This window comes from Acinonyx jubatus, chromosome D4 (assembly GCF_027475565.1).
Source record: "Acinonyx jubatus isolate Ajub_Pintada_27869175 chromosome D4, VMU_Ajub_asm_v1.0, whole genome shotgun sequence".
Taxonomy (NCBI): domain Eukaryota; kingdom Metazoa; phylum Chordata; class Mammalia; order Carnivora; family Felidae; genus Acinonyx; species Acinonyx jubatus.
In genome coordinates this window covers 88,175,246-88,187,124 of record NC_069391.1, presented here as the reverse complement: position 1 = coordinate 88,187,124, position 11,879 = coordinate 88,175,246, and the positions used below count along the sequence as shown (strand labels likewise).

The 11,879-nt window shown below is 42.6% G+C and overlaps 1 long non-coding RNA gene across 1 annotated transcript in view; it reads left to right on the top strand.

The window, feature by feature from the left end:
* Positions 1–4,359: 4,359 nt before the first annotated feature.
* The window catches only part of LOC128312255 (uncharacterized), a 15,719-nt gene continuing 8,199 nt past the window's right edge, over positions 4,360–11,879 (top strand). The window contains exons 1-2 of the long non-coding RNA XR_008291315.1: positions 4,360–4,600; positions 5,755–5,883. This is a non-coding gene — a long non-coding RNA (uncharacterized LOC128312255). The remainder of the gene's footprint in view (positions 4,601–5,754; positions 5,884–11,879) is intronic.

Below are 11,879 nucleotides of genomic sequence, written 5' to 3'. Positions count from 1 at the left end.
CTGGGTCTTGGCTTGCATTTCTTTGGGTTTATCCTATTTGGAATTCAATTTAGCGTCTTGAATCTATTGTCTTTTGTCAAACTTAGGAAATCTCTAGCCATTATTTTTCTGAGTACTTTCTCAGCCTCATTCTCTTTATACTTTCCTTCTGGGACGCTGATGTTAGATCTTTTGAAACAGTCCCATCTTTCCTGTCTGTTTTCTCTGACGTTCATATGGGATAATTTATGTTATTCTATCTAGACACAGTCTTTAGTCTTCCAAAAATTAACTCAAAATGGATCACAGATATACATGTAAACTGCAAAACTATAAAATTCATAGAAGAAATTCCAGAAGAAAATCTAGGCATCTAGATGACTGTGAGTTTGGCAATGACTTTTTAGACACGATGAGAAGGGCACAATCCACAAAAGAAATTATTGGTAAGCTGGACTCCATTAAAATTAAAAACTTTTCTGTAAAAGACAGCATCAAGAGAATGCAAAGACAATGTACAGACTGGGAGAAAATACTTGCAAGGGACACATTTCAACTGGTATCCAAAATACACGAAGAATCCTTAAGAAATCAACAATGAGAAAACAAACACATAAAAATCGGCCAAAGACTGAAACAGGTCCTTCAACGAAGAAGATACACAGGTTGCAAATAAGCATATGAAAAGATGTTTCCTAGCATATGTCATCAGAGGAGTGCGAATTAAAACGAGACGCTGGGGGCGCCCGGGTGGCTCAGTCGGTTAAGCGTCCAACTTCGGCTCAGGTCACGATCTCGCGGTCCGTGAGTTCGAGCCCCGCGTCGGGCTCTGGGCTGACGGCTCGGAGCCTGGAGCCTGCTTCCGATTCTGTGTCTCCCTCTCTCTCTCTGCCCCTCCCCCGTTCATGCTCTGTCTCTCTCTGTCTCAAAAATAAATGAAAAACATTAAAAAAAATTTTTTAAAACGAGACGCCGCCACTCACGTATCCGAATGGCCCCAATCTGGAACACCCTGACGATACCAAATGCTGGGGAGGACGGTGCAGCAGCCAGAACTCTCGTCCCTGCTGGTGAGAATGCGAAGATGGCACAGCCACTTTGGAGGACAGCCTGGCAGTTACTCACCACGCTGAGCATATTCTTACCACGCAAGCTTGCAACTGCACCCCTCGGTATTCACCTAGACAAAATGAAAATTTAGCTCCAAATGCAATTATGTACCTGTATGTTTACAGCAGCTTTACTCATAGCTGCCAAGACTCGGAAGCAACCAAGGTGTCCTTCCGTAAGTGACAGATAAACTGTGGTCCATCCAGACAGTGGAACGGTATTTACTACTAACAAGAAACGGGTTATCAAGCCATGAAAAGGCATGAAGAGGCGTTACATTATTAATAAGACAGTTAATCTGAAAAGGCTACATACTGTATGATTCCAACCATACGACATTTGAAAAAGGCAAAACCATGGGTATAGTGAAAAGATCAGTGGTTGCCATGGCTTGGGGGAGAAGGGATGAATAGATGAAGGCTGTGAAAATATTCTATATGATGTCATGATGGTGGATACACACCTACACGTGTGTCCAAACCCACAGGATGTACAACACCAAGAGTGAACCCTAATGTGAACTATGAGTGATTGTGATGTGTCAGTGTTTCACCGATTATAATTCTGATGGGGGATGTTGATAATTGGGGAGGCTTTGCAAATATGGGGACAGGGAATGGATGGGAAATCTCTGTACTTTCCCCTCAGTTTTTCTGTGAACCATAAACTGTTCTGAAAAATTGTCTCAGAAAAAAATCAGCTTCTAATTATTTATTAGTGCTACGTAGAAATGTGATTAATTTTGGGTTGACTTATTGCCACGTGACATTACCAAACGTAGTAGTTCAAGATTGCTTTCCTTTGATCTTCCTTGGAATTTTCTATGCAGATAATCATGTCACTGGAAAATAGGCCAGTTTGATTTTTTCCGAGTCTGGATACCTGTCTTTTCTTCTTCTGCCTGGCACACTGGCTAGGATTTTCAGCTTAATGTTGAATAGAACAGCGGTAGTGGTCATCCTTGCCTTGTTTTTATTCTTATGTGAAAGCATTTAGTTTTTTATCCTTAGTGGTAATGCTTGCCTTTGTGTTTTTTGTAGATGCCTTTCATCACATTAAGGGAGTCCTTTCTATTTCTAGTCCAATGAGAGTTTTGTCATGAATGGATGTTGGATGTTGTCAAATGCTTGTGCATCAACTGATACGATGTGGTTTCTCTTCTCTAGACTGAAGACAGTCTCTTCTTAAACGAAAGAAAGCTAAAATAAGGCTAATTCATCGATGCATGTAATCTAAAATTCTTAAGAGGGAATCTTTTATATTCATTTTTATAAGTTCATATGAAAAGTTTATTTATTTTTAAACTTTTTAATGTTTATGTACATTTGAGAGAGAGAGAGAGAGGCAGAAAGTTTGTATGAGGGGCGGAGTGGCAGAGAGAGAGGGAGACACATGTTATTTTTTGACTTCCCCCCCGCCCCAAATAAAAGTATGTACACAAGGCAATTGTCACTCCATCCATTGTTAAGGGATCATTCGAAGAATTTATCAGTCTAGAAAGCACCTTTCTAAGGTTCAGGATATACGGGCACAAATCAAAGACAGGCCTGATCTACTTGCTTGCAAACACTGTTAATGAACATGTGATCACGGATGAAATAACTCCCTCTCCTCCTTCCCATCTTTCTCTTCTTCGTAATGCTTCTGATCTCTTGCTCAGTATTTCCTAATTCTGAAGTAATTAGGGGGCAAGAATCTTAAATTCTGGTGAGTAGGTACATAAAATGGTATTTGTACATAAATGGTATTTTGGGCAAGGAGGGAGGAAGAAGTCACCGGATTCCCCTCTTCAAAGTGATTCAACCTTTAGTGCATGTCAGCTCTGTTTTGCAGAGTAAGAGCCACTGGTTTTTCATGTCCTTCACTGCTCCCACCAAGTCACCAGCGCACGTCTCTGATGGAGGGCTTGACAGGACAAGGCTGTGCCTGTGGCGGTAAGACCCGAGGAAGGGCTATGCGGGGCCAGGGCTGGGATCCTCACGTTTAAGGGTGTTAGTCACCGCGGCTTCCCCCGCACGGCACGCGGACCGGGTGGCTTATAAACACAGATGTATTTCTCCCAGGCTGGCAGTGCGAGATGAGGGCGGCGGCCACGGTCGGGGTCTGGTGAGAGCTCCCTTCAGGGGGGCAGAATGCTGACTTTTGGGTGTGCCCTCCCAGGCCTGGGGCCTGTGTTATAAGGGGCCTCTATTACAAGGGCACTAATCCCACTCCCGAGGGCTCCACCCTCGAGAACCTGAGCTGTCCCAAAGGCCCCACCTCCTAACGCCCCCAACATAGGAATTTGGGGCGGGGGGAGGGACACAGACATTCAGTCCATTGCAGTAAGTTATTTGGCAAAAAAATGTGTTCTCTTTGCATCGTAGAAGCATGGCGGTAAAGCGATCCCTTCACTCAACAAGTCTGACTCTGTTGCATATTGGAAAGAATGGCCCATGGCTAGCGGGCATGTTTGGGGGGAACGTGGCACCGTGTACTCCGAAGGACGTCAGCCCCGACAGCCTGTGTGAATGCTGTCCTTGGGAGTCCTGCTCCCAAGGGTGTGTACTAAGAAGCACTAGGACAGCAGGAGGACCCAGGTCACTAGCTTATGCGACCGGAATGGAATGCTTGGGCGCTGGCTGCCTTACTGTACTCATTTCATCCACCGTGTGACTGTTACCGGAGGGGAGCAACGTACTTCTGGAAACATCACCCAGTGGGTCCCTGCGCCCATCGACCCCTCACTCCTCGCCCTAGAGAGCGGACTCTGTGCCTGCCGGCTTCCTAGCCAGTCCCGTGGAGTGCTCACCCCGGACGCAGCGCTGAGCGGCACAGCTTTCCTGCCCTCAGCGCGGCCACAGTCAGGGCCACCTTAACCATAAACGCAACCCAGTGCATTAAACCAAATGGGGCTAAAAGTGGAGCATTCGGTGCTCAGGGGATCCTTCCGGGGCTGCAGAGGCAGGCTCTGGGCTGAGCGCTCAGGGTGGCTGGGGCTCTGCTGAGCCCGGGTCGGGGACAAATCAGGAAGCGGCCACCGCTGCTGCCGCTCCCAGGACCTGCTCCTTCTGCCGGGGTCAGAAAGCCCCCGCGACTGCAGAGTCTGCAGAATCCGGCCACCACCCACGGAACAAAGAAGGCTCCCGCGGGATCCGGGACGCCACCCCGGCAGCTGTGACCTCAAGGTCCTGCAGCAAAGCGGGTACTCCGCATCCTGCGCCGCTCGGCTGGGTCTCACAGAAAGCCCTCTGGTTGACCAAAACTCAGTTGCAAGGGAGTCTGGGAAATGTAGTTTTTAGCACTGTGACCTCTGCAAGAGCAGAGAGCACTGCAGCGGAGGGCCAGGGGGTACAACCGTTCTACCCACCGCTGTCATGTCTCTTTATTCCCTTCCAAAAGCATGCGGGTCTCCTGTCACACAACCTGTGTAGCAGAAGCTCCACAGGTCTGTCCAGTGCCTTCTCAGCAGAAGAAAGGGGCTCTCTGTCTAGACCCACAGGAAGGCATGGCAACAGAAGGCCACGTCTGGGTAGGCGTCAATATTTTGGGTTTAGATGAACTCTTAAAAAAATCATTAATCATCTCGCACTGTGAGCACATTTGTAAGAAATATACATACACTATATAATATTTATCGCAGTTATACGATATAAATTATATGCACTTGAACATTATTGTACCATCTTGAGAAGATAGTTTCAGAACAAAATTTAGCTGTCCCCAATAGGATATTTTTGTTATTTTTTTAAACGTTTGTTTATTTTGAGAGAGAAAGAGTGAGAGTGCGTGCGCATGAGCGAGGGGGGCAGGGGCAGAGAGAGAGGGGGAGAGAGGGAGGGAGAGAGAGAGGATTCCAAGCAGGCTTCCCACTGTCAGCACAGAGCCTGACTCGGGGCTCGATCTCACCAACTGTGACATCATGACCTGAGCAGAGATCAAGAGTCAGATGCTTAGCTGACTGAGCCACCCAGGTGTTGCTCCAAATTTTTAAATGCACCAAAGTTTACTGTTCAAACCTTACCTTGTGATGAACAAATGTTGAAATCCCTACTAATGAAGTAACTTTGAATTCCAGTCAGCAATAACCAACTATGAGACCAAAAATGAAATAATCTTTTTGAGAAATATTGAAAATCTGAGTTGAATTTGAGGCATGGAGTTACCGTATTTGAATTTCATGTTACCGGAGAGGAAGAAATTATTTGAATAAATTGCTAGTGTTAGTTGAAATGGTGTCAATCTTATTCTCACAAGAGATTTTTTTTTTTAAACGTTTATTTATTTTTGAGACAGAGAGAGACAGAGCATGAACGGGGGAGGGTCAGAGAGAGGGAGACACAGAATCTGAAACAGGCTCCTGGCTCTGAGCTGTCAGCCCAGAGCCCGACGCGGGGCTTGAACTCACGGACCGCGAGATCATGACCTGAGCCGAAGTCGGCCACTCAACCGACTGAGCCACCCAGGCGCCCCGAGATTTTGAATCTTCAAAGGAATTGCCTTGCTTTTTAAAACTTCAATTATGTTATACAACTTTGCTCCCCATCTTTAATAGGTGACAGATTTATAACACAGATTTATTTTTTAATTTTACGTGTAGTAACTGGATAGTATTTGATGCTTCAGCTTAGATTGTTTTTGTTTGTTTGTTTGTTTGTTTTTAAATCAAAACTAAATATCCCAAAGAAAGCAGGGGTGAAAAAAGGATGGCAGAGATCACTGACCATAGTTTGTGACTTCAAACTTTCTGTATAACACGGATGAAGAAAAAGACTCAAAATCCAACGTTGTCATGAGCCAAGTGACTGACATGAGGTAAGCTTTGAAAGAGAATTCTTTTTTATAAAAAAATGTGAATAAAAGTGACTTCTGATATTTTCTTAAACAGTGTTGTTAGTTACACTGCTTTATGTTAAAGCTGCTGATTTTCTCCATTGCCATGTAAACTTCAAAATAGAAGATTTTGCCTAAAGTTTGCATCACCACCTCTAAGGCACGGACTATAATTCAATGCATACTTGTAAGAGGTTTGTTTTGTTGTTGTTGTTGTTTTAACGTTTATTTTTGAAGGAGAGACAGAGACGTTTATTTTTGAAGGAGAGACGGGGTAGGAGCAGAGAGAGAGAGAGAGACACAGAATCCAAAGCAGGTTCCAGGCCCTGAGCTGTCAGCACAGAGCCTGACGTAAGAGGTTTTTTAGTCAAACGTTATTTTCTGTGTGTGTGTGTGTGTGTGTGTGTGTGTGTGTGTGCGTGCGCCAAGAAAAGAAACAGAATCTCAAAACCAGACAGTCTTTCTAGTGAGATGTAATTCACATGCCATACATTTCACCATTTTAAAGTGTGCAATTCACTTGTGTTTATTCACAAGGTTGTACAACCATAGCCACAATCTAATTTAGAATATTTTCATCATGCCAAAAAGAAACCATACATGCGTTTGCAGTCATTACACGTTCTCCCTTGCCCCGAGCCCCTGGCAACCACTAATGTGCGCCTGTCTCTATGGACTTCTCTGGTTCTTCATATAAGTGGAATCACATGTTTCGTTTTGTCTATTGAGGGGATCACATAGTTTTTTCCCCTTTACTAAATGTATTAAATTGAGTGATCTTTTCATAAAGAACTTACCTGGGACAAATTTTCTGTAGAACCTATTCCTGGGATAAATCCCACTTGGTTATGGTGCATAATCCTTTTTACTTTCTGCTGGATTGGATTTGCTAGACTTTATTGAAGAGTTTTACATCCATGTTAATACAGAATATTGGTCTGTAGTTTTCTTTTATTGGGATATTTTTGCCTGGTTTTGGTATTAGAGTAATAATGGCCTCCAAATGAGCTGGAAAGTACTCTTTCTTCTTATTTTTTGGGGAGAGTTCATGAAGGATTGGTATTAAATATGTTTGGTAGAATTCACTAATGAAGCCATCTGGCCTTGAGCTTTTATTTATGGGATTTTTTGCGGGGGGGTGGTGCAAGTGATCAAGGGGCAGAGAGAGAGAGAAGTGGGGCTCACCCAGGGCTCGTGTTTTACCCAAAGCGGGGCACAAGTTCATCTGAAGCAGGGCTCGAGTTCACCTGATATGGGACTCGAACTCACGAACTGTGAGATCACGACCTGAGCCGAAGTCAGATGTTTAATGACTGAGCCACCCAGGTGCCCGGGAAGGTTATTGGTTACTATCTCTGTCTCTACTTGTTATAAATCTATTCAGATTTTCCATATCTTGAGTTACCGTTAATACTTTGTGTTTTCTAGGAATTTTTCTATTCTTTTAGGTTTTCTTTTCTTTCCTTTTTTTTTTTTTTTTTGAATGTTATTGTTCATAGTATTCCCTTATACTTCTTTTAGTTTCTGAAAGGTCAGTTGGTTATGTTCTCTCTTTAATTTCTGGTTTTAGAAACTTAAATCTTCTCGCATTTTTTTCTTGGTTTACCTAAAGGTTTGTCAATTTTGTTAATCGTTTAAAGAAACAACTTTTGGTTTTCTTGATTTTCTTCCTTTTCTATTTTATTTTACTGACTTTAGCTCTATTCTTCGTTATTTCCTTCCTTCTGCTTATTCCAGGTTTAATTTTTTCTTCTTTTACTAGTTTATTAAGGTGGAAATTTAGGTTACTGAATTGAGATATACATCCAATTATGCTTCCTGTCCCCTTTTGTCTCTCCTCTTACATTGGGATTCCCATTATGTGTATCTTAGTATTATATTTGGTGTCCCACAGGCCTCTGAGAACCTGTTCATTTTTCTTCATTCTTTTCTTCTTAGATTGGATGGTATGAATTGGCCTATCTTCAAGTTCAGTGATTTTGTCTTCCACCTACTCAAATCTATTTTTGAGCCCCTCTAGTGAATTTTTCATTGAGTTATTTTATTCTTCAACTTCAGAATTTCTATTTGTTTTTTTTTTTGTAATTTTGAATTTCTTATTGATATTTTCTATTTGGTAAGACATCATTCTCATAATTTTCTTTAGTTCTTTAGACATGGTTTCCTTTAGGTCATCAAACACATTTAAAATAGTTGAATTAAATCTCTGTCTGGTAAATTCAACATCTGAATTTCCTGGGGGACAGTTTCCACTGGTTGTGTTTTTCCCTTGTATTGGGTCCCACTTTTGTGTTTCTTTGCATGTCTTGTATTTTTTTTTTCTTAAAAACTGGACATTTCAGATAATTAAACTGGCAACTCTGGTAATCAAATTCCACCTCCTCTCCAGGATTTGTTGTTGTTACTTGTAATTTTTGTTTGTTTCTGTAGTGACTTTTCTGAACCAATCTGCAAAGTATTCTTTGTCACGTGTGGTCACTGAAGTCTCTAGTCTCTAGTTTGTTAGCTTAGTAGTCAGCTAGTGATTGTGCAGAGATTTTTTAATAAACACCTGGATCCCAGACTTTGCTGAAGGATTCTGTGTGCAAACTGGGGCACTCCTTCAATACTCAGCCAGGCAGTTGGCAACACTGTCTTAGCCTTCACTTTTACTTGTGCAAGTGCTCAAGAACCATGGAAGACATAACGGCTGAAAACTTCCCAAATATGATGTACAATTAATCTACATACCAAAGTCAGCCAGCAGTGAGACCTTATGGCCTTCTCAGGTCTTTCCTGAGTATATGCACAGCGCTAGGAATGATCACAGCCCTGTACATGTGCATGTACATCTAGATTCCTAGCAGTATGTCAGAACTTTTCAAAGACCCTTATGGACATCTCAGTTCTTATTTTTTTGTTCTAGGGTTTTTGGTTAATCTCCCCCCCCCCCCACCCACTCCGCAATTGTTAAACAGTGCCTAGGCAGTTGTGCAGTTAAAATGCTTCCATGCAGTTGTTTTTTGTAGGTGGCTCTTGGCGATAGAATTTTCAAACTTGGAGAGCTCTGAATTAAGTCAAATACACCAGTTGCTTTCTCATTCCTCCTCCTCTTTTCTGCTCCCCCAAGTCCACTGGTTTCTAGGACGCTCCATCAATGCAGAATGCTATCTTTCAAGGCTACTGAGGAGTTGGAATATGGAGCATGGGACTAGGGCAAGTTAAACCACCACAAAATTCCTGATTCCTACCAAGATTTAGCTGTATTCCTTGAGGAAAGCCTCTTCAGATTGACACAAATTTTAGTTAATTTACAGTTATGATGAAAAAGTTGATTTTGATGAATTTTACCAGTTTTATCTCTCTTTTTTCTTAATGTTTATTTTTGAGAGAGAAAGAGAGACAGAGAGAGAGAGCAAGCTGGGAGGGGCAGAAAGAGAGGGAGACACAGAATCTGAAGCAGGCTCCAGGCTCTGAACTGTCAGCACAGCACAGACCTGACGCGGGGCTTGAACTCACGAACTGCGAGATCATGACCTGAGCTGACGTCAGACGCTTAACCGACTGAGCCACCCAGGTGCCCTGTTTTTTCTTTTTTATGAATAAGACAATCTTCAGAGATCCTTTCTCTGCCATTTTTGCAGATGTCTCTTTAAGTGTTTATTATTAAATAATACTGAATCAGTGAACTTGTCGCAAGTATACCTTGTTGAAAGAAATGCAATAAATTGTTCTCTCCTCCTTCCTTCCTGTTCTGAATCTTTTAAGCCCCTCTACACATTCCTCTTAGTGTATCTGATTATCTGTCCTTGGCCTTTTCTCCTCCCGCTCTGCATACACCCCAGAGGATCCCATCACTTCCTGTGGCTCCAGGTGTCACTTGCACCATGATGACAATGCTCAGCCTGAATGCTCCCCTTATCACAGATTGTGCGGGTCTCTATATTCGTCCTGTCTTATTTTGATTCCTTACTCAGAAACTCTGGTCTATATTCTTCACACTAGTTAATGTCACCCTTGTCAGAAATTTGATAGTACCTTGAATAACTGGTGCAGAAAACCAGATAATCTTGAAGGTGACTTTAGAAGATTAGTCTGGCAGATTTTTTTATATATATAAGAGTGTGTGTGTGTGTGTGTGTGTGTGTGTGTGATGTTGGGGACGGGAAATGAAAGCAGTGCTGGAGTTGACTAGTCCACTTTGCAATTATCCAGTGTTCAGACTGAGTGAGTGTCTGCACGAAGGTGGCGGCTGCAGGAATTACAAAAGGAGAGATGGGTACACGAAATACTACTAAGGTGATCTCACAGGACACAGTGAGTGACAGGAAAAGGAAAACGAAGAAAAGAGTAACAATGACAGATGGTACTGGGCTTTTAAGTCAACAAGAATAAGAAAGGGCAACAGCAGTAAGGTTACAATGGAGAATGAGCACGTTGGGGAAGAGACCTAAGTCAGTTGCCGATGTTGAAGAAGTAGAATATCATCAAGTGAGCTGGATCAAACAGACTTCTACTTTCAACCCAAATGTAGTAACAGGGGCTTGGGACGCCCGGCTGGCTCAGTCAGAAGAGCATGTGACTCAGTCTCGGGATTGGGAGTTTGAGCCCATATTGGGTGTAGAGATCACTTAAAAAAAAAAAAAAGAAGAATGAATGGAGTAGCAGGGACCACTTTTAACTTTCGCTCTGAAATAACCAAGAAACTGATTTAAGGTGCTGGACATCAGACAGCAAAAGGCAGTGATCCCTGAAAAAATGGAAACCAATGAAGCAATCTCTATATTTGCCTCAAGTTACTGCCTTGTGAGAGTTTCTAGTACCTAACACAGGAAGTGGAATCCCGGGCAGAGCCAGGTAGACTCCTAGAGTGGAAGACATGGAGTTGAAAAAGAGAGAGACAGAGAGAGAGAGAAATCTCCAGGGATCTATAGAGGATCTCATTCAAGGAGTCAGCAGATTGCTGATCAGTACATGCTTGTGAGGAAACTATTAGAGGCCAGTGAAAGGACTACCTGAAGAATTCGAGAAAACAGCACCTGTTCCAACCAGCCATACTGGAAGCCTGGTCTATTAAGTAACTGAATTTTTTTAAAGTATATTTTTTTAATTTATTTATTTATTTATTTATTTTTAATTTAATTTAATTTTAGTTTAGTTTTTATTTATTTGAGAGAGAGAGGGCACGCACATGAGCCAGGGAGGGACAGAGAGAGAGAGAGAGGGAGAGAGAGAGAATCCCAAACAGGCTCCATGCTGTCAGCGCAGAGCCCGATGTGGGGCTCAAATCCACGAACTGTGAGATCATGACCTGAACCGAGATCAAGAGTTGGATGCTTAACTGACTGAGCCACCCAGGCACCGCAGTAATTGAGTTTTAATTAAACACTGTCCCACAAAGAAAAAATTCCAACTCCAAACAGTTTTACTGAGGTATTTTATTAAAAAATTTTTTAATGTTACTTTTGAGAGAGAGACATTGAGCATGAGCAGGGGAAGGGCAGAGAGAGAGGAAGACGCAGAATTCAAAGCAGGCTCCAGGTTCCAAGCTGTCAGGACAGAGCCTGATGCAGGGCTCAAACCCACAAATTGTGAGATCATGACCTGAGCCAAAGTCAGACGCTTAACTGACTAAGCCACCCAGGCACACCATGAGGTATTGTCAAAAAATCAAATATATAAGAAACATATAATGCCAATTCTACATGAGATTTTCCAGGAAACTGAAGAGCAGGAACCACTTCTCAGCTCATTCTATGGGTCCTGCACTACCTTGATTTCAAAGCCAGACAAGAAAAGCACAAACCTTTCTTCTCAAACTATTCCAAAAAATACAAGAGGAAGGAAAACTTTCAAATTCATTATGAGGCCAGCATCACCCTGATACCAAAACCAGATAAAGACACCACGAGAAAGAGAATTGCAGGCCAGTATCTCTCATGAATATAGATGCAAAATCCTTCAACAAAATGTTAGCACACCAAATCCAATAATCCATT